This window comes from Crocodylus porosus, unplaced genomic scaffold (assembly GCF_001723895.1).
Source record: "Crocodylus porosus isolate Cpor-Errol unplaced genomic scaffold, CroPor_comp1, whole genome shotgun sequence".
Classification (NCBI taxonomy): Eukaryota; Metazoa; Chordata; order Crocodylia; family Crocodylidae; genus Crocodylus; species Crocodylus porosus.
The window spans coordinates 102,823,060-102,846,930 of NW_017728918.1; the positions used below are offsets into that span (position 1 = coordinate 102,823,060).

The following is a 23,871-nucleotide window of genomic DNA, read 5'->3' on the forward strand; positions in this document are numbered from 1 at the left end:
TGAAATGGGACAGTTGATAACTATCTAATGCACCAAATGTCCTGATGAAAAATACATAGGGGAGACCTCCCCCTGTTCCCCACCTCCATCTCTCACCCATTGACTCCTCAATTTACATCTTCACTGACTGGCTTTCTTGCACACATACCAGCCTCTGTCTTCTTTACTATTCATTCCATCCAGGAAGAGCACACACCAACTGTAGATGTTTCCTCAGCCTGATGAAGGGTTTTTAAACCTGAAAGTTTGCGAAGAAAAATTTTTACAACTACTGTATTTGGCTGGTCTAATAAAAGATATCAGATTTACCCAAAGAACCTTGACAGCTGATAACCGACCCTGAAGAGAAAAACGAACTCCCAAATGAATACTTCGCATCAGTATTCCATCAGTCCAAGGTTGTTAGCCTGCTTGACAGGATACAAGATGATCAAGGTGGGGGTGATCACCCTCCCATAGTTGTTCTTGTAGGCGAACACTTAGAGAGGCTGGATATCTCCAAGTCAGCAGTATCGAATTAACTGCACCCAAGAGTGCTAAAAGAAATCGCCAATGTCATTGTGCAACCTATGGCAAAGCGATTTGAGGAATCGTGGCACTCAGGAGAGGTCCCATAAGAATGGAAGATGGCCAATGTGGTGCATATCTTCAAGGAAGGCGGAAAGGAAGACCCAGGGAATTACAGACCAATCAGTTTGACCTCAATCCCTGGTAAAATCCTGGAAAAAATGATCAAAGAATACAGGCTATCAGAAAACAATTTTCTAAAGGACACCCAACATGGCTTCACTGTGGGCAAGTCATGCCTGATCAACCTCTTTTCCTTCTATGATCAAGTAACTCGCCACCTGGATAAGGGAATTGAGGTTGATGTCATATACAGGGACTTCAGAAAGGCCTTTGATCTAGTCTCCCTTGATGTCCTTATGGTAAAATTGGAAAAATGTGGCCTCAGCTACTTTATGGTCTGGTGGCTAGGTAACTGGCTCCAAGGTAGGGCCTGGAGAGTATTAATAGACAGAACTGAGTCAACATGGCTCAAGGTGACCAGTGGCATCCCTCAGGGTTCAGTACTCGGACCAGTGCTTCAACATGTTCTTCAATGATTTGGAATCGGGTGTTAAAAGGGTACTGGCAAAGTTTGCAGATGACACCAAATTATGGGGGAGTGTGGTTACATTCGAGGACAGGCTGGGGATACAGGCTGATCTGGACAGTCTTGCGAGGTGGGAGGATCATAACTTGATGACGTTTAACCAGGAGAAATGTGAAGTGCTGGGGAGGAATAATATGGGGAGGCATAATCTGCAACATACTTACAGGCTTGCCAGACCACAATTGAAAGAAATCTGGGAGACATGTAAACCACAGAATGAACATGAGCCACCAATGCGATGTCGTAGCTAGCAGAGTGAATCAAACACTGGCATGCATCTACAGCATCTCAAGCAAGACTAAGGATGCAATCCTCCTGCTCTGCTTGGCCTTGTTGAGACCGCAGCTGAAGTACTGCATCCAGTTCTGGGTGCTGCACTTCAAGAAAGATGTGGAGAAGCTTGAGAGAGTCCAAAAGAGGGCCATGCAAATGATTAGAGGCCTGGAGAGCAGGTCATACAAGAAGAGGCTGAAGGTCTTGGAACTGTTCAGTCTGGAGAAGAGAAAACCTAGAGGGGACTCGGTGGCAGCCTATAAGTATATTAGGGGCATACATCAAGGCCTGGGGAAGTATCTGTTCACCAAGACACCCCAGTGGAAGACAAGAAACAATGGGCACAAACTGATTGAATATTGCTTCATATTGGACATAAGGAAAAACTTATTTACAATTCGTGTGCCAAGGTTTGGGAACAGACTCCCTCCAGAATTGGTATAGTCACCTATCCTGGCAATCTTCAAAAAGCGTCTTGACGCCCACCTTGCTGGGGTCATCTGACCCCATCAGTCTTTCCTGCCCAAGTGCAGGGGGACAGGACCTGATGATCTTGTAAGGCCCATTCCAGCTCCTAAAATCTATTAATCTATTAATCTATTGACTGCCTTAGATCACATAGTTACAAATGTGTCAATGTTTAAGGAACTGCTGACATCAAATATAATACTTTCTGAAATATTTCATTGAGAAACAAATGCATATACACAAAACCGTGTGCACATATTCCCTGTACTTTCCTGCTGTCTAGTTATTGATTTAACATGTAAAAGTACATTTATTGTTGTTGTAAAATGCTCAATATTTAAAGTATGTTGTGGTTAGAAATTAATCTTTTCTTGCAATTTATTCTTTAACCAAAATAATAATCCTAACCATCTGTGACTTCTAAGCTTTTACATGGATTATGATATTATAACTTATTTAACTTTCTTCATGCCTCTGTATAAAATATAACAAAGAGCAGAAAGATTTGGAAAAAACTTTACTGTTTTTAGACAAGTTTTATTCTTGTTATTTGTTGACGAGGCTTTCATTTCTTATGAAGTCCTGATACTCATTATTGCATAATGGATAACAAATGGATTGGTGACCTACAAAAATCTTAAGTAATTAAAATTTTGGTGGTAGATATTCCAAAATGAAATAACATATAAGAAGGACACCCTGGGATCCTAGAAATCTGAGGTTTATATTGGTATTTTGTTTGATAACAATGATATTTAATTAAAAGAAGTTAATCTAAACATGGTGTATGTTGCTAGTTGGCCCCTCTTACCAATGCCACAAAATCAGGGCTGTATCAACCAAGTTATGGATACCATAATCCAAAGGGTCCTGAATGCGAGAGAGAAGCCAGACTTGCTAGTGGCAATGCGGTCTCAGGATTGCCAGTGCCCGTAGCTAGGGCAACACAGATGCACCAGGTCTGCCAGAGGTAGACTGCATCATCCTTCTCCAGTGGATGGTGGCGGTCTTGGATGAGTGTACAGAGGATGCATGGGCCCAGGAGGCAGAGGATGTCACCCATGGGCATGGGATCAGGAGGAGCAGGATTTTCAGGCCAAGCTCCTGGCCCTGGAGTGTGAGAAGCTCTAGGTGCTGCAGGAGCAGAATACCATTTTGGGCCAGGCAGTACAGGCCATGGATGATGACCTCTGGGTGCTGGACACTGTTCTGGCCCTGGAGGTTCCGCTGCAGCAGGTCCCCACCAGGGCCTGGGAGGAAGTCCTGTTGTGCCTCAAGCCCCCAGGAGCCCATGGCCCAGCCCTTGCCCCAGGTCTGCTGCCACCCAGCCCCCCACCCCTCTGGCCTGGGCCCAGGCCCACCACTTGCCCAGCTTCATGTGGGTGGAGAGCCAGAGATGCCAGCAGCAGGGCTAGGACTGCATGCTGGCCCTGCTAGCCACAGGCAGTGCCTGGCAGAGGGAGAGCTGCCCATGCTGTGGGACCAGCGGTTACCATCACCCCTGAGCAAACCCCCACCTGCCACACTGGCGGCAATGTTCACACCTGCAGGGGGATACCCAGAGGCCAAGATGCTGGGCTCTGCCCCCTAGGTGCCCCCACTGCATGGCCCCACACTCTGGGGCACCACAAACATTTTGTAAATAGTTTGCACAGGTAAGAGGATTTTGTATTGTTGTTAGGTGGTGTGGGTGGTGGAGGGGCTCTGTTTGTTGTGGAGGGAGGGGAACTCTGTGTGTTGGGGAGGGATGTAGGAGGGAGGGCTTCTTTTGTTGAGGTTGGAATGGGCTCTGTTTGATGTGAGGGTAATAAAAACTTGTTCTTCTGACACATGTCTTCAGTGAACATCGTGGGCATGGGCAGGTAGGGTTGGGGGTCCATGGCCAGTGATACAGATGAGCTGGAGTGGGGAGTCCTACAGGAAGTGATTGGCCAGGGCCTCTTGTACCTGGTGCCTCAGCCACCACTGGCAGGTGCATGGCTGTCCTGGGGCCAAAGGTGGGGGGTGGGCATTGGGGCTAGCACCATGGCCAGTGGGAGTGCAGGGCACTGATTGTTGCTGCTTGGGCAGGGCTAGAGCAGCCTTGGCACAGGGAGGCAGAGTGGACAAGGAGAGCTGCCCCAGATGGGCACACTGCTCCTGGGCAGGGAAGGGGCTAGCCAGACAGCAGTGAGGGTGTGGCATCTCTAGTGGGTGTGGTGAATACTGTCCTGTTCCCCTTTACCTGAGTTCCCCCTCAACTCGCCTGCCATGACTTGCTGTTACTGGGTAAAAGGAAGAGTTCAGTGGTGCTCTTTCTCCTGGGTGACCCGGTGACAGAGACACTCACATTTTTGCCATGATATTCCTCGGGGCTCCGCCTCCCTTACACCCCGTCCACTCACCAACTGCTTGGGTGTTGCTTCCATTGTTCCACCATTCCCTGTTAGCCCTTTTACTAAGGAGTAAGGCATCAGCTTCAGTACTGGTTGGTTGCCTTGATGTTAGGGCAACTGGAGTCCCCAGACCTTGGTGCCAGAGGGCTGGGCTCCCATGATCTTGCATCTTTCTCTCTCTGAGAGAGAGAGACGCTCTTATGGAATCCAAAATTCAGGCAGCCAGGGATTGGTCTTCCCCAGCCTAATGCAAGGATGTTGCTCCCCCTGCCCCAAGTGCAGGCGCAGCGCCTGCAGCCACAGTCCTGCCAGTCTCAGGAGTCACCGCCTGCCTGGCATGCTCCCAGTTGGCTCTCTTTCCCTCTCCCCTCCACTGCCGGCTTCTGGCAGAGTTTTTAAGTTTCCCACGGCAGCGTCTCCAGCTGCCGTAATCGGCCCGGTGCTCCCCCGCCTCGGGAGCAGCTGATTAAAGAACCGGCATAATGCCGGCTCACATGGCCATGGCTCCGCCTTCAGCTGTGCTCTAAAAGGTAAGTTTTCTGAGGTGTGGGTGGCCTGTTTGTTCCCCCAACCTCCCTGGCACCTGTTGGGGCTTCTCACCGCCACAGAGGGGGCTGGCTTTTAATGGCTGCTGGGTGCTGGCAGCTGCAGCCTGGAGCCTGGAGCTCCCCCAAGTGATGGCAGGAGCCCATTGCAGGGTTGCAGGAAACTTGGTGCAAAAAACAGTAAATCTGCTCCCTAATCCTTGCATGTGTAGATGCCTGCCCAAAATTGCTTACTTCAAATTAGTTTACACCAGAGTAAATTTAGGCCAGATCAAATGCATCTTACTCACTATGTAAGATCTCTCTTCCTAGTACTGAGATAACACTTGTTTCATATCATTAAAGTGAGAAAGCAAATTTGACGAACTTATTATAACTTTAGAGTTGTGTAAATAATTCATGCCAAATAACCTGTCCTATGAATTTAGTCTTATTTTCTATCATGGAAATCTACAAGCCGATTGCAATTTCCATTAATTTGTTCAGTGTGTTAACATATTTGATGGGGGGGAGGGAGTAATTTTTTTCTCTACAAATGTTTCTTTGCTATCCGAACTATTTTGGATAGTTGTAATTGGTCAGATAAAGTGGTAGAGACAACAGTATACCTGACTGTGTATTCCCATAAGCCATGCTGAAATCAATTCTTATAATTACAATATCTGCTCAAGGGAGGGGGGAGGCCTTGGCTAGTGTTAACCAGCACGAAGCTAGTGGAGCTAGGCAAATTTATACCAGCTGAGTCTCTGAGTTCCTAGGTTTTTATTAATATTTGCATTATTAATACTAGAAATAACCAGATTTGAAAGTGAAGAAAGTGTGTGTAAAGGAGGGGGAGAGAACACAACTATATCAAATGAACTTACTGCAGTAAGATGATATAGATCTCCTTTGTATAGCACTTTTGGCCTATGCATGAAATGTGCTTCATAAGAGCTACTATTATTATTAATATTATTGACACATAAGTGGGTGTCATGCAAGAAATATTTTTGCTGCAATATCCAGCTCTGCTACTGAGGCATATCACATTGTGTGCTGCATGCACTCTTTTCTTGTCCAAGCAGAAAGAGGTGGGTGGAGAACTTAATCACATTTGCCTTAAAACATAGCCCATTGAAAAAAACAACAACCCTTAAATCTTAATCCAGAACAGCACATATTTGCAACTTAGGTTACACTAATAATGGAGTTTTGGGTGCAGTCTTGTGGTGGCAGAATATCTGTCTGGAGATCATTGGTCTGCTCAATCAAGAACCCACAAGATGGTTCAATGTAGCTCACCAGTCAACAAACTTCTCTGGCAGTGGCAGGTCTGAGGTAGGCCCCCACTCTCTGGGGTAGATCCAATAGTTTCCTGGGCTGGATTCAGCCAGGAGCCACAGGCTGCCAAGCTCTGAATGTGGCCTATAAAGTGGGGAAGGCTGGATAGGACACCGGGAGATAAAATGAGTCCACTTAATTTGCACCCTCATGTGCTGGCCAGTCTTCTATCGTGTCCAAGAAGGTAACTGCTAGACTGTCACCTGGTGGGTTGTTCCACTATCCAATGATAGGATTAAGGTCATCAAACAAAAGAGCTACAACAATGAAAAAGCCAATCAAGTACAAATAACCATTTAGAGGCTTTGCTCGTTTTGGCCATCCCACTCTCTCTCTCTCTCTCAATCTCTCTCTCTCTCTCTCTCTCTCTCTCTGTGTCTCAGAGCTGGTCTCCCTTCTTTTGTGTACCATGCCATGAGCAGCTGGATGACTACCTCAGACTTGTTAACCTCTTATCATCTTTAGTTCCTTTCCCTTCCCATGGTGCACTCAAGAGGAAATTGGAAATTATTAAAGCTCCATATAAAGCTTTAATATAAAATGGATGCATCCACATGGTGCACTATGGCAACATAGCAACACACTATGTGGCCATACAGTGAGCTATGGTGACGTAGTGATCACATGGGTTTACATGTAATCGGCAGCTACATTGCCATAGCAAGCAAAATCTAACCATGCACCATGTGCATGGCACAGGAACTACCTGTACTGTGCTGTACTTTAGTACGGGTGGTTACTGTGCCTTTTGGAAGTACTAAAGCATGGCACCATAGCAACATCGCCATACGGCAACGTAGAGGCACACAATATTTACTTAAGATGTTGTAACACAGCAAAAGAGACAGTTGTAATCATCTTTTGTAGCATGGGCTCTTACACTATTGCTAGCCCCATTTGTCACGTCAGTTCCCTCTTCCTGCTTCCCTTCACCAAATCATGCAATTGACATAAAAGTTTACGGAATTTTGTAATATTGCAGGTTGATGCTATCTTGTTCATTAAGGTTAGTTTTCAAGCTAGAAAGCTAAAAGCTAACTGTTTATAAACATAAAATGAGATTCTCTTTAACTACTGGACTCCAATTCAAAGCAACAGAAGCATCCAAGAGGTTTTTTCCCCCACAATTATGATAAATGAAACTTGGCATTATAGTAAACCTGCCAGAAATAGATCTGGCATTCCATAAAGGGCTGTAAAATGTAGGTGCAATGGATACTTGCTTAAGTTAAAGCTGAACTTATCATTCACTCCTGTCTGGAACACATGCTCCTGCATCACCAAGATTTAGGGTGCAGGCACATATGGAATACTCTCACTTTACTCCAGAGAAAAAGTAGAGCAGATATATGATGCACAGCATGTAGTCTGAATGAAATTCTGCCCTCTAGTGTAAAGCTATTTCTGAGGATGTTGCACATAAATTTTCTTTAGAGAATGTTACTCCTATACGTGGCGTGTCCACTACTACTGCTAATCTTACTTGAGGGTAGCTATATGCTCAATGCAAATTGACTCTTCTGCCTCCTGGCCAGACAGCTACTTTAGGAGAGCTGATCATCTGTCCACTCCTTATTACAGAGTAAATTTATTGCAGACTAAAATCCAGAATAAATTACTTTGGATTGGAGTAAACATATTGTGTGGGTAAGGCAGTGGGTTCCACCTCTTATGGGATTATGAGATTAACACTTGTTAATTTGTTGTTAATTTCATTCCAGGTGTATTACAGGCATATATTACCCTCTTCTTTCTTGGTGTATCAGAGGAATATTACAGTTTGAGACATTAACAATTTTATGAAATGGTACAATGGCACAATGTATTAAAAGCAGAGACCAAAGATAACAGGAATTTAATCTCTTTAACATAAATTTCCTGCCTCATCAATTCCATGATGCAGTGATAGCTTTGTATGTTGAGAATCATTTTTAGATCCCACTTTTGTGACTTGGAGCCATCTTACAGCAGTGGGGGACCCTTTTTTGGCCGGGGTGCTGCAAATTGTTATGTGTGATTCTGATCCCTGAGTGCCATTCTGGTCCCTTTCCCCTGACTGGCCTTCTGTTCCACTTTCTGCTCCTTGTCCTATGCTCCTAGTCCACTCGGTTGCTCTGTTTTCTGTTTCCTGTCCTGGGCTCCCTGCCTGATCCGATGCTCTGCTTTCTGCTCTCTGCTCTATCTGTTACTGTGCTGCCTGTCCCCTCTCCAGTCTGCCATGTGCCACACCCAGAGGCTTCCCATGCCACTTGTGACACCCACATCCAGAGCCAACCCTAGGAGTGTGCACGGCCTGGGGCAAATCAACCTGTGTGGGGCCTTAACACTGCACAGGGCTGTGGTACCCCTGCAAAAGGGGAGGGGTCTCCGTGTTTCTTCCGTGACATGGGGTTGAGCCTCCAGCTCCAGGTGGGCCATGTGGGAGGGGCTGCAGTTGCTCCACCCGGCTCCTCAGGGTCCCCACCCCAATTCAGCATACCCTAGGGACAGCTCTGTCCATGTCAAAGGCTAACCACTCCTGGCTTAAAGTATCAAAGAAAAAGACCCAGTCTTTTTGCTACATAACTATTTCTATATAGTTCCCCGATGTACTGCTTTTTGTATAAGCACCTCCTTTTGACACTGATCTCCCACATGTAAAGACTGGAATAAAGACAGCTAGGTTTCTTGCATAGTTGCTGCCTAACAGAAAATGCTTACTGAAGAATTTTATTGTTGTAAGATCAGGCATCTGTGCAGGATATTTAGAAGTGTCTCACTGCCACACTTTAATAGATTTTATGGATCATATGACAAATATGCACTTTTAGCTGTCTCTGACTTTCTGCGTGATATGTCTGTTTGGGAAATACAGTTCACTGTACAGGCTGTAACATAGGAACAGAGAGATTTCCAGCCCTTGACAGTACTAACATTTATTTCAGGGAGGCTGTTTCTCTGTTCTTTCCATATAAAGTAAAGCCAAAGAAGAGCAAGAGTAAGAAGCATAAATAATAATGGCAAGTTTATCTAATGAAGGCAGAAGGTAAGTGTCAGAACAGCAAAAAGGGGGAAATACTGAATTGCAGTGGTTCACCTAGAGTGCTTGTTATAGCCTCACAAAAGGAGACATTCAAATCCATTTGCTTCTTGGCAGTTCATCAGTTTGGACACATGACAATAAAAGGAGACTTTTTTTCTGCCTCCTCTCTTCTGAAGTTTGCTGCTGCAGAATGTGTGTGTGACAAAGCAAATATCCACTTCTTAATAATAACATCATACTATATTAATGCCTGTATGTCACTCAGACTGGGACAGCTGTTTGAATTAGGTCAGCAACTAATAAGAATGTATATTAAGAAAACTAAGATGAATCTAGCATGCGGCATTTCTTCCCCAAATGGTGACCTGACTGGAGGTAAAAACAGGATATGATGTTTGATAAAAATATAACAGAAATTTGAATCATTTGCACTTTGTTTCTTCAAGTGTGACTTGTTTTCAGATAGTCTTTCTTCCTTGGAAGGGAAAAAGTTCAGTGCAAGGATCATCACAGTCTTAGTGTTTTCTTTGAACCAATAGACAGATGATAAAGCAGCTGTATATAAAATATTATTGATCAATATGTTCTTTATACAGTAAGTTCACTTGTCATTGTGAAGTGAAAACGAAAATGAATGTGTGAGCTCAATTTAGGCCTCATGACCTGAGGGTCCTATAAATTAGACAGTCCATTGCAAAATGTGCCCTGCAATCTGGTCTCAGACATGACCTATGTCTAATCCAACATCAAGACTGTCTTGCCTCTCACAAAAAGACATCTCTTCAATGATGTTCTTTCTATGGTGTAGTGATCCATGAGTGCATCACTTTGGTCGGTGAGCATGTTGTTTTGGTCCGTGAGTGCATGGCTTTGATCCATTCCTGAATTAGTCCCACCTCCCCCTTTCGGCATGCACCACATCAGTCTGCCCCGCAGTATAACACAGTATAACAACAAAAGATGGTTATTTCTTTAACTTAAAGAAATTAACTAAAAACCAATTATTACACTTGGATTCAGCTGCAAGGCCAATAACTAGAAGTCGTCCCCGGGAAGAGCCCAGGCCCCTCCCAATGCATGCCAGATAGCTAAGTGAGGGCACATGGGTGGCCCCTGATGTTTGTGTGGGGTGAGGGTGGGCAGGTCTCCTGTTGAGTCTTACAGTGCCCACCCTGGATATCTAGAGACAGGTGAAGGCAACCTGGTGGCCTTCCATCTTCCACCCCATTCCCATCATCTTGAACTTGGAAGCAATGGGAAGATAAATGTTAACTTCCAAGTTTCTGCCCCTTGGGGAAGATGTTTACCTTGGTGCCCAGTTCTCCCTGAAATCCTGGAGGAAGGATAGGTCTCAAGCATGTACTTGGCAAATTCAGGGTCACATCTGTTCCCAAATTTGCAGGCTAGCCAAAGAAACCTTGCCTTAAATTTGCACACTGCATCAATGCCCTCTGCTCCACTCTTGCTGTGACCCCCATCTCCACACATCTTGACTCTTCTAGGGTCTCCTTAAAGCCGCACCATAAAGTCCAGTGCTCCTCAGTCACATAAATAGTGCAACCATGAAGCCTCTCATGCTCAACTGCACCTCAACAGTCTCTGCACATACTTCGACATTCCCTTGATGCAGCCTTTGAAAGCAGTGTGGCAGTGAAGAGGCACAAGGCATCAGGGCTCAGGGCAAAGCTTGCCCAAAGGGGTTGGGGAGCAGAGCAGTTCTCTGGAACTGGCAGAGCCCACGCGGTGCCCGGCTCTGGCCCAGTCCCCTGCCTTGGGGTGGAGCCGCTGCCTGCCCTGCACTGCTCTCCCTCCCCGTAGGGATGCCAGTGTGGTGAGGCGTGGAGCTGAGCAGAGTGGCCCCCCATGCAGCCGAGGTAACTTACCACCAGTAAGTGTCCTGCACTGGACCAAGTGCCTCTGCTCCAAGCTGCGCTCCATGAGCAGTGCCCAAAGCTTCCAGGAAGCCGCAGACCAGCTCCTCTCTGGGCAAATGCACAGCATTAAAATATTAGTGCGCAGAAAGACTTTTTATTGTGCACGGCCGTGCACACGTGCCGCTTAGAGAGAACCTTGTTCTTCAATTACTGTTGAGCATGGTAGAATTCTCAGTGCAGCTGGCTGCATCTTCCTGAAGCAAAAGACACAGAGCACCTCAGACTCCTCTGTTGCCAGTTCTTGAACTTTGATGATAATAAACATTTAGTGGAGGAGTTCCTTGCTGTCTCAGTGTTTCCTGTAAAGTAATTATGGTTATTATTAATAAAGAATAGTATCCAGGAACATATTAGTACCTGAAAGTAGCTAATCAGTGTTGTAACAAAATATAAAGGGAAAAACAAATTATATATGCCAGAGCATATGTCACAAAGGAGAATAAAGAGATGGGAAAGCCCGTTATACATGTGATGATATGCAAAATAAGGACAAAATATGACATACAACAGAAGACATTGATGAAACTCTAGCAAAGGCTATGGAGCTACCAACTGACACAAAGTAGAAGTTATCCTACTATGCACAAAAAGAGGTCTTCTGTTTTTTCTCTCTGGATTATATTTGTGGGCTCATCAGCAGGTCTGTTTCTACTGAATTAAATGTCAGGGCAGTCAAGAGGTAGGCCCAAAGAGATGGAGGGCACAGTTATAGTGTAGCTCAGTAGATACTACTGAGCTCAGTGGGTCATTGCTAAGTATGAAGCTCCTGGCTCCAGAGGGTAATTCAGTGTGACCGGATTAGGTACCAAGGGTCAATGAAGAGATTTCAGAGAGGCCTATGAGCAATTCAGATTTAGACATGCTACATAAAAGATGAGACACCACAGTAATGAGTTATTCAGAAAGCCCTGAAGTGGCCAACAAAAAAAATGTTAATTCATGTTTGTCTGAACTGTCTTCCATCTCAGGAGCACAGGCACCTGGCTCAAGTTGTTAATTAGGCATAGCGATTCACTCGTGATTGACAATACCTGGTTCCATATCTGAGATGGGGTACTGTGGTAGGGCCTGCATTCAGTCCAGGGCTTAATTAGAGAATTCACCCAGAACATGGATGGTCTGGATATTGTCACCTTCTTATGATAATAAAATAATGCATTTAAACATACATACAAGAGGACTAGAAAGGGCCTTTCAGTAAAGGCATACAATGTTACCCAGGGTTGGAATGATCTGCTTGTGAGTAAGTCAGAAATTCATTAGAATGATTTACTTGAATCAAAGTTACTTTTCTCCCAATAACTACCATGCCCACCAAATTCTACATACATATCATTTTTATCTACTATTATATCCAGTTAACTTGTAAAGATAATACTGTAAATCATTTCCAAAGAACTTGTTCATTAATCCAAGGGTGCCAGATCATGCATTCATTGAGCAACTAAAACTTGCAAAAAGTCCATAAGAATTTCAGGTACACAAGGAATGCAAGACTGGGTCCAAGATGAGAACTGGACTACATTTAATTGCTGATTTATTCTTGCTCACATAGATTGATAGATTTTTTTTTCCTGACAAGGTATGAGTTTGATTCCTGTTAATTATTTTGCAAACACCTAAAGCTGTGGCAGAAGTTTGGTTTCCTTGACTGCACTGAGTATTGAGAATGCAAAGAATAGTGGCTGGATGTCTGATTTTGGCAAGAAAAGTGAAGGACAATCCAAATTCCCAACCATTTCATTACAAACATTTATCTGCACTCCTAGTCCGAGAATTCTCAGTGCTGCCTAATGGAACTGAACATGCAAATCCCCGTCTCAAACTCTACAGATATAATCTATTAATGATTTGAGAGCTCCAGCAATGCAAAGCATCTATAAACCCAGCTTAGAGTATATAGCTGCTTTGTGTTGGTGACACAGTATAAAAGGTCATAAAGGTAGCTTACTGACTGGGGGCCCCTTCCAGTCCAATGTTCCTAAAGCAGTAGTAGGATGTTCCAAAGACTGAGTAGAGATTTGTGGAAGGGCTGAGGTTGCAGGTACTTAGCAATTGCTCAGCATAGAATTAGCTATTGCCATTTTCACTGGCTGTGTCTACATGAGGCACTTACTGCGCAGTAGCTCATTACTACTGCACAGTAGTGTTGCTGGGCAAGAACCACAATGCATTACAATTGTGCAGTAGTAATGATCTACTGTGCAGTAGTAATAAGCTACTGCACAATAAGCATCACTAAGCAACCATGCTGGGATGCTACTGAGCAGTAATGCCAGTTACTGCATAGTCATTTAGTACTTGGTTATCCAGGTACTAAATGACTACATAGTAACAACCAGGCAGTGGGCATCTTGTGTAGGCACACCCACTGTTATCTAGAGAAGGGAATATTCTATCCCTTACCAAATAGTTACTGTGGAAATTAAGTGCGAAGCTGCTATCCTGTCAAAGTGAGAAGCAAAAATACCAGTTTGGTTTATTGGAATAAGCTGGAAACAGCCCTTGGGTCTTTCTTCCTCTCATTAGAAGCATGTTTTGTTCATCTGAACTTTCTCCCTCCAAACAGAACAAAATGAAGTGGAGATGCCAGGTCTGACCCATTCCCTGCCATGCTGACACTACTGTGTAAAAAATACCAGTGAATAGTAACTAATTGATCAGAGCATCAATACAGCTAGTTAAAGAGAGGATGCATACTTTGCTTTCAATGCAAGTGATAAATAAAGGATATATCTATTGTACTTTGTCCATGATAGTTATTATACCACTGTGACAGCTGAATGCTGGTATAACAAGGTCACTGAAGTGTCACTAAATGCCACATATGGAGGGAGCTTGAAAAACGCCAGACTGAAATAAGAACCAAGCCTTGCAAAAAGAATTGCTGCCATGTGACACAAGAACATTCCCTCCTCCTCACTCCAGGAAATCTATTTTCTTTTTGATCATCTACCCAAAAAAAACCTCAAGCATACATAGCAAAGATGTGATGTAATCTGAAACAGCAACAATAAATACAGACAAACAACTGTGCCTATGATACAGATTCTTTATGTCAGGTCATCAAAGGAGGAAACATGGTGAGAAAAAGCTTAATTTTAGAGTAACAACACAAAATGAATGACACAAAAGTCCACACTTGAAGTACTTGTAGTTCCTCTGAAATCATAAACTACAGTCCTGATAAACTTTCCAAGCTGTCTGTAATGACCCATAAATAATGCATCCATTGTCAATACTGCTGCAAGTTAGTAGATGAACAATTTCCCATGTAGCTTTACTGTTGGTTATTTTATTTATTAATTAATCTATTTATTTACTTATTTGCATTTAGAGAGTATCAAATGTCAAAAGCCCCAGCTGAGTTAAAATAAATCCACTTTTAGAAAATGGCAAGGGAACAGGGTAAACAAAGCATGATGTGAGAAGATGCATCCAAAAAGTACATCTGGTCTAAGGTGAAAATTGTAGCAGTTAATTCCTCTGCTCTTTGTGGTGAGGGGGTGTGGAGTTAAACGGCTTCAAGTGGAGTGCTAGGAAGCAATGTGGCTCATAAAGACAAAATGAGACATCTGTAGCTGGGAAGAACCTTCTGAATCATTCTTTAGGACAGGGGTGTCAAACTCATCTGGAAACCCAGGCCAGATCTGGACCATGGGTCCTCTTGAAGGCCAGATTCCTAGACAGGAGGACTGCTACAATAGCTGCTACTGTGGTGGTGGTGGTAGCAGCAGTGGCAGTGGGTCTAACCATGGCACCGTCAGGTGGCAGATGAGGCCTAGTGGCAGCAGCAGCAACAAGCCATGCTTGCCCCCAGTGGCCATGCCTAGCAGAGCCAAAGTTCCCTGCATTCTGCAGAATGCCACGCTCCCCAGCTTCCAGTAGCCAACTGATAGCTCACTGAGCTGGATAGAGAGTTTCCATGAGCTAGATTCAGCCCTCAGGCAGTATGTTTGACACCTTTGCCTTAGCAGCATTTGGAGCCACAGATTCTAGGGATTTCTTACACATGATAGTGTTATAATCATTGTCATAGCTCCTCTGTATAGTCTTTCAGGCTCCACCATTGCAAGCCTTTAGTTAGTGTAACATAAAAAGTGCCTTGCACCATTTTCAAACTTGGATGTAGTTAGACTGCAACAACTCACCCCAGACCCTGTGTACACAAGCCTCTAGGCACTGTCCCTAATGCTGTGTGGATGTAATTTATAGAAGCTGTTTATGTCTGCAGAAGTTGCACACAGATTTCTGTTTTGAGGAGTCTCAAGAAGGGATGCTACCAGTGTCACAGTTATGATACTGCTGGAGACTGTGGGGTGGCAGAGACAGAAACATGCAGCCACAGTATAGGTTGTAATCTGGCTCTTCCCCAAAAATTGTCCAACCTTTATTAGTCTGCCTAGTATAGCCTGTCTAGTGGGTAGAGAAGGCCAAGACTCTGTGATCACTCTACAAATATACCGTGAAGGAGAAGGAACAAATGATTTGGGATTCCTCCTCTCCCCTGCTGTGTAACCTTGCTAAGGTGTTCTCAGCATTTCAAATACCATTCCTTGCAGTTATGGGTGAGGGTTTGAAGTGGTGATTTTGTTAACTATTGCCAGAGCATGCAGGGGACTGAACTCATCAGCCCAGGAGGCCCCTTCAGTTCGATGTTCCTCTTTGTATTAGGGCATTCCTACAAGAGCACTGTGTTTGTTTAAAACTGAATTGATTCAAGATGATATTTCTATGTATACATTGGCTAGAAGTTGGAGAGCAAAAGGGAAAGGCAGGAACCAAATAAATCCCAACTCTCAAAAAAGAGAACTCAGTCAAAACTTTCAAATGACACCCAGTTTTCTATCAAACTGGCATACTGACAATATTTGAATAGTTCTGATACAAAACCATAAAACTGCATGAATTTACTCAAGCCCAATCTGAGTTTCTTTAAAAAATATATGTCTAGGTTTCCTTTTGCAGAACATGGTCTGAGTTCAGTCTGTGCTAATGCATTCATTTAACTACGTTTCAGCATTCACTGCCAACATTTTGCATAGTTGTAGTTCTGACAATCATTTTACTGATGTCAATGAAGCAGAGTAAACAGGGAGAAGAGGGTTAGTAAAAGTTTCCATAGGCACCTTGGGCCTGATTCTCATTTAAATTAAGACCCTTAAATACTTCTACTAATGTATAGGGGCCATAGAACAAATGAGAATCAGACCCACATGTTTCAAGATCACTTGAAATGACATACCTTTCCTAGTAAGTGAAGCTTTTCTAGGATCTGATACTAAATTTAACTGTAATATTTAAAACTATTATGATTTTTTTCCCCAGAAAAGTTCATCAGCAAGATCCAAAATGTTTAACGCAATCCACAGACTGTAAATTTTATATAGAGCCTCCTGATACGTCGTTAGCTTGATAAAACAGTGTATTTGCCTGAAATGGTAGTTTGGGTTCCTCTAGATTTCTCAGCCATTCAAGTCATTTAGTGTAATGAAAATGTTGAACATGAACTGCTTTAAATTAGCCTAGTACACCCCTGCATTTATGCAAGATGATGACTTAATGCAAGGGTCTCAAACTTCTCTGGCCCTATGGCCCAGAGGAGTGGTGCAGGGCCAGTCCATGGGCTGGATGAGTGATACAGGACTGGCCCAGTAGGCTGACTGTGCCCTCAGCTTCCCCCACCCCGCAACATGCTGCATCAAGCGTATACAGCATCTTGGCTGGTCCAGGACCTGGTGGGAACAGGTCCCAAATTCCCCACCGTTAGCTGTGGCTGCAGGAAAAAACCGCAGTGCTGAGATTCTCTTCACAGTGTTCCTGGGCAGTTGGGCTTCAGTGCCATGACTCTTGCCAGCTTGGCTGCCAAGCTCCCAGGTAAGAGCAGTACCATTGGAGCTCTAGCAGCACCATGGGAGGAAGTGTGGCATCCCAGCGGCTTGGATGCTGCCACAGGAGGAACAAGCCAAGGTGCTTCTGGGGCTCGAGAAGCACAGGTCTGCACTCTAGCAGGCACTTGGTTGTCACCAGGTTAAAGATAACCTGGCTCTGTGGACTGGACCCAGCCTGCAGGCCATATGTTTGACATCCCTGGCTTAATGAGTTGAAAGAAGAGATGGCAAATGAGTATCACTGAATTTAAGCTCATCTGAGTGTTTGTAGCCCAGACCTTCAAGAAAGTCTGAAATGTTTCACATCTACGGCATTAGAGCTTCGAAAATTATCCACAAGAATGTTAGAACTTAGAAATGAATTAACTCCATCTGTGCTTATGCCCCTTTAGGGCCCACTTTCCATGAGCATTCAACTGATTGAGTTTTACTTGCAAGAATGCTCATCAAAAAAGCATGTGAAGATTTTGCCCTTTAATGTTCAGATGGACAGTGATACATGGTTTGGATGCTGCTTGATGCAGCAGGGGATAGGTCAGAACAGAGGCAATTAATAACCAAAGACCAGGATCTCCCCATTCCAAGGGAATGGGTTCCTCAACACAGAGGAGCTCATCCCAGGAGGTGGCCATGACACCCCGTGCTGGCTGTTCAGCCCTTGCCTAGTCTGCCTTTATTGGGTGCTCTCCTGTTCACGCACCATACCTTTGATGTTATTGCCTTTTAGAAAAAGGGACGCTGTCCCAGGGCTTCCCAAGTCAGACCTCCGCTCATAGATTTCATGGTTGGAAGGGACCGTGTCCAACCCCCTGCCCTAGGCAGGAAAGAGTGCTGGCTTCAGAAGACCCCAGCCGGGTGTTTGTCCAATCTCTTCTTAAATACCTCCAAGGAAGGGTACAGCACCACCTTCCTTGGAAGCTTATTCCATAAAACAGCAGCTACCAAGATGCAGCTTCTAGCCCCAAGCCCTACTGTTCCCCAAGCACTGGGCTCCCTAGCTGCACCTTGAGCCTACCTCTAGCAGGTCTCAAGATGATCATGTGGCCCTAGGGCACTAATGAGACCTCCAAGACCAGCCCCTCACAATCCCTTCCACAAATCACCAGTATGAACTGTAACAAAAACTTCACCTGCTCTAGGTATAGCCAATGACAGCAATAGCTAACTGTTTTGCAACCCAGCTTCTCCTTACCTGGGCTTGTGTTCCTTTTGCAAAGCGCCAATACTCAGCTGCCAGTTCTGAGAGCAGCCCTGAACATGGCCAACTGGTGCCTCCTGAGTCTGGAGGGGCACTCACAAAAGTTGCCAGCAGCATTGGTGGTAGGGATGCGCTGGCAAGCACCGGGAGAAGCTGTTGGCAGCAGGGACTGAGCTGGCAAGCACCCACAGAAGCTGCTGGCAGTGTTGGAAGTGAGGATGGAGCTGGCAAGCACCAGCAGAAGAAGCCAGTGGCATCAGCGGCAGGCACATGCTCCCCCCCATGTTCCCCCTACCAGTCACCTATGGCCCTGAAGTCAGCCTGACATTCCCTAGCAGACTCTCTGGCCTGGAACTCTTTATCCAGCCACTTACAAGGCAAGCCTGCCTGACTAGCTCAGCCCTGGGCTTATATGCCCCAAACCCAGCCCGCTTCTGGTCAGGTGGCTCCCTAACCACCTGCAGGTCTTCCACCTCAGGACTCAGGGCTGCCATGGTGACTTAGAGGGTGCAGCTCCCAGCTGTAACTCAGAATGGTTACTGCAAAGTGTTCTGAGTTGCAGCGTTACCCCAGACCAAACAGAAGTTCACTGTTGGTTTCAGAGGGGAGGGGAATTTAGCTGCAGCCTGAGAGTCTTTCTGCACCTTTACTGGGTGCATTCAGGTTCCCATATCAACAGTCAAGGTCCTCTGCCAGTGCTCACTCTTTTCAGAATGGGAGGGGGGGGAAAGGCAGTGGACAGAGCCTGTTCTTGGTGCTCCCCAGCTGGTGCTGAAGGGTGCAGTGGGTAAATTGGAACTCCTTTCCACCTTGAGGGGGGGGCGGGCTGAAAATCCCTCAGACTGAAGTCCCCTTTCCCCCCTTCCATTCTGAAAACAGCAATAGGCTGGAAGCTCTGCAGACACAAGTTACAAAAGACTTTGAAATATCTATCTGATACCTCATGCAATGAGGGGTCAGATTTTCCATGAATCAGCCATTTTTGAAGCTGTTTGCAGCCATGAACTTGTGTTTGATCACAGCTATAAACTGCTTTCTGTGACCAGATTGGCTGAAAACTGTCACTTCTATCTGCACCTACTCCAAGCAGCTTCCTTCCTGTTCCAGCTAGGTGTCGCCCTGTGAATTTATGATGGATTGCCAAGCCTGGCAGTCATGGCCTTTGGTCTCCAGCTGCCTATTACCATACAGCAAGCTCGATCTAGGCAGAGAGCCCCTGGCTGGCAGCAAATGCAACCCTTTACTTGCCTGGGCCTCCCACTTGCCTGGGCAGCAAGGTTTTGCCACTGCCTGGTCTCTCCAGCTGCAGTTTTTCTACTTAAAGTAACTCTGTCTGTCATAGTGCTACTAAGTCACTCTCCCTCTTGCTTATTCTTCATTTAGCCCAATGAATCTTGTACTCTTGGCTACCCAGCAACCTGAGTTCAACAGGAGAACTGCCTTACTAGACTTGGTACTGGCCACAGGGGATGACTTGGTGGGGGATCTGCAGGTGCAAGGTAACCTGAGGATAGTGACCACCTATTGATAGGGTTCACTATCTAGAGAAAGGTGGGGAAGACAACTAGCAGAAGTACTAGACTTTAGGAAGACCAACTTCAACAAGCTCAGGAGATTAGTTAGGGAGGGACTGACTGTTAAAAGCCTTGGAGAGATGGGAGTCAAGGAAGGGTGGGCATTTCTCAAGGGATTAATCCTGCAGGTACAGAAAAGGACCATCCCAATACACATAAAAGGGGGCAAAAAAGCAAAGAAACTCTCTTGGTGGAGCAGAAAAATCCAGGAGAGCCCATAGGGAAAAAAGAGGCCTACAGGCTATGGAAGCAGGGGGCTGCCACCAAGGAGGAGTATACTTGCTTTGGTCGAGCTTGCAGGGAAACAGTGAGGAGAGCCAAAGTGGAAATGGAGTTTAGACTGGTAGCAAAAGTTAAGGATAACAAAAAGTCTTTATTTTTTAAGTATATAGAAAGCAAATAGAAAGTGCAGGGTAACTTATGGCCCTTTCACGATGAACTACGGCAACTGGTAACATAGGATGGCCAAAGCGGAGCTTCTAAATGATTTCTTTGCATCCACATTCATGGACACAAATACAAATAGGCATCCCATTGGGACCTTAGATACCAATCCACCAACTGTTTGTGCTGACCTAGTAAAGGGGCATCTGGAGGGGTTGAATGTATTTAAGTCAACAGGACCTGATGATCTTCATCCTAGGGTACTTAGGGAATTAGCTGGAGTCACAGCAGAGCCGGTAGCACAACTGTTGGAACATTTGTGGTGCTCAGGACAGGTCCTGGAGGATTGGAAAAGGGCCAATGTGGTCCCTGTTTTCAAGAAGGGGAGGAAGGAGGAACTGGGTAACTATAGACCAGTTACTCTCACCTCTATCTTTGGCAAGACCTTTGAGAAAATTGTTAAGGATCACATTTGTGGGGGACCAGCGGGTTAAGTGATGCTAAGAGGCAATCAGCATGGGCTCATAGCAGGCAGATCCTGCCTGACTAACCTGGTTTCATTTTACGACCGGATCACAAAATGCTTGGATGAAGGAATAGAGGTGGATGTTATTTGCTTAGATTTTAAAAGGACTTTGACACAGCGTCATACCCAATTCTTATAAATAAACTAAACAGTTGCAACATAGATTATTACACAGTCCAGTAGGTAGAAAATTGGCTTATGGGATGCACCCATAGAGTGGTGGTGGATGGGTCAATTTCTACCTGGAGGAATGTGGGCAGCAGAGTCCCCCAAGTCTCTGTCCTGGGACCTGTACTGTTCAATATCTTCATTAGTGACTTGGACGAGGGAGTAGAAAGCACCGTGTCCAAGTTTGCTGATGACACCAAACTATGTGGGGATGTACACAAACTAGACAGCAGGGAGCAAATCCAGACTGATTTGCACAGGCTGGGGAAATGGGCCGAACAGAATAGGATGCAGTTTAACAAGGATAAGTGTCATGTGTTGCACCTGGGGAGGAAGAATCATCAACACTCCTATAGCCTGGGAGGTACCACTCTAAGCAGCACAACTATGAAAAGGGATCTCGGAGTCATAGTCAACTCCAAAATGAACATGAGTCACCAGTGTGATGAGGTAATAAGTAAAGCCAACTGCACCCTTTCTTGCATGAGTAGGTGCATCACGAGCAGGTCTAGGGAGGTGATACTTCCCCTCTATGCAGCATTGGTCAGGCTGCAGCTGGAGTACTGTGTCCAGTTTTGGGCACCACACTTCAGGAGGGGTATGGATGGCCTGGAGAGGGTTCAGAGGAGAGCCACTGAACTGGTTAAAGGCCTATGTGGACTGATTGGGAGACCTGAACCTTTTCAGCCTCCACAAAGGGAGACTGAGAGGTGATCTTGGGGCTGCCTACAAACATATTGGGAGGGGGTGGGCAGCAAGAAATAGAGGATACAGTGTTTACCAGGGTGCCTGCTGGGGTAACTAGAAATAATGGCAACAAACTGGAAGAAAGCAAATTTAGACTGGACATCAGGAAACAATTCTTTACAGTGAGGGCTGCCAAAATACGGAATAAGCTTCCAAGGGAGGTGGTGCTGTCCCCTTCCTTGGAGGTGTTTAAAAGGGGATTGGACAGGCACCTGGCTGGGGTCATCTGACCCCAGCACTCACTCCTGCCCAGGGCAGAGGGTCGGACTCAATGATCTAATAGGTCCCTTCTTACTCTAACATCTATGAAACTATGAAACTAGGAGAGGTAGCACATACTCCCTGCTCAGCCTATTCTATAGCTCTATCATTATGGCATTCTTCTAGGATGTAGAAAGAGAATGTGGGTGTGAGTCTCTTTAAGCCATCAATCTCTTTTTAATATGAGTTAGGAAATGGCTTTAGGCAACAGTCAAGACATAATGCAGCCAGCTGGTAGACTGTTAGTTATTCAGCAAAAGGCCACACTCGACTTATCAAAAATATCAGCTTCTAACCCTGTTAGTATTCATATATCTTTATGTGAATTAAAGCAAATTACGTGAGAAAAGAGCATCCCCCAAAGCCTATAATATATTAGAATTTCAGTACAGTTTTCATTTAGATTGTTAAACACCAGAAATGTGAGAGAGATGCAGAAGCTAGGAAGAAGGAGAGAAAAAAAAGGAGGGGGTAGAAGGCAGAAAACATATGTTAAAAGAGACAGATATTTTAAGCTAGTGTTATGCCAAAGATATACATGATGTTTGGTTAGGGGTCTTTTGACATTATTTTCATGGCTTCTAGTATTACTGTTATCCTTCATTGTATTTACAGCTTAACTATGTACAGCCTAAGGAAGACCATGTGCTTTCAGGGGCTGATCCAGTGAAGTGCTGTCTCCAGCTGAATTCAGCAACCTTCACAGCTTCTCCCGGAAGCTGGAATCCCAGGGCTGGTGAGGAAGATGTGGGGGAGGATGGGGAAGGGAGCAGGCACAGAAAGCATGGGCCTGTCCACTACTGTGGCTATCCCTGGCTACCCTGGGTGCAGGGGGAACCCCAGCGCTGCTCCTGCCCTGCTCCAGTGATGGGCTCTGGCTACGTGAGTTACTGGGTGCTGTGCTCAGCCAGGGACAAGAGCAGCAGCAGGCAGGTTTCTTCTTCCAACACCTGCTCCCTTCTGCAGCCCCCTCCCATGTTGCATACTACACAGAAGCAAACACAGGAAAAGGAAAACCTCCCCCCTACAATCACTGCTTTCCTGGCCCGATGCAGATACCCAGAGAAGCCACTCTTGCCTCTTTCCAGCTAGACAGCAGGGAACATCTGCGTATGATGCTAAGCTCAGACACAGACAGCGGTGGGTGGGCAGGTTCCCCTTCCATTATCTACTACCTGCCAGCAGGAGACCAGATCCTTTGTTGGATTTATGCTGCACCAATTTATGTATTCAGAAAAATCTGTCCCCAGATGTTTGCTAAATTATTTTACATTTGGCGAGTCTGGTAAATTTGGCTAAGAAGGAAATTGTGGTATATACCACTAGCAGATTAAAGAAAACACCCACATGATGGTGAAATGAATTAGTGTGGGAAGTGGAGGTTGTGGCTTGGTCTACAAGGCAAGGAAATAAAACATAACTCACAGAGCACTTAGGTGAAGCTGGGGTGCTCAGTCAATATGAATATCTGATGTTGTGCAATTGTTTTGCAGGCTGCCTGTTTGAACATAAATGCTACCAATGGAAGTACTCTTGCCATTAAAGAAAAGAAGCAGTGTTTTGGTGTGATGAAACACAGATATATCATTAAACTGTCATAGCTTCCTCAAGCTTTCATCTTTCCCTTCCCAGGGTCCACCCTATTTTTATGTGCTTACCCAGTGGAGCACACAGCTCACTATCACTTTACAAACTTCACACTCCAGGATGACTCTGTCCTACAAGGTCATTTACTTTAGACAACTTAAATGTCAACTGCCAGGAGTAAATACTATTATTTATATACTGTGGTCACACAAGGAAGTGGAGAAAACGATGCACTCAGCTTGCTCCTGTTTTAGTTAGCTCTGTGAGGAAAGCGTGCTGCCTTCCAGAAAGGAGATGTTGTCAAAGCCGAATCCTTTCTTCTCTACGTGCTCTCCACTGGCAATGCAAAATTATCGAAAGATGAACAGTTTAAAATTAATCAGGGAAGGCTCACAAAAGCACCTTCAGTGGTACTGCTCTGGAGTCTTTCATTCCTCCT

At 45.1% G+C, this 23,871-nt stretch overlaps 1 long non-coding RNA gene across 1 annotated transcript; it reads left to right on the plus strand.

The window, feature by feature from the left end:
- Window positions 1-360: 360 nt before the first annotated feature.
- Window positions 361-22,286, plus strand: LOC109312001. Its single transcript, XR_002101681.1, has 4 exons — window positions 361-461; window positions 11,764-11,767; window positions 14,543-14,550; window positions 22,277-22,286. It is a non-coding gene; the product is annotated as an uncharacterized LOC109312001 (long non-coding RNA).
- The last annotated feature ends 1,585 nt before the right edge of the window (window positions 22,287-23,871 follow it).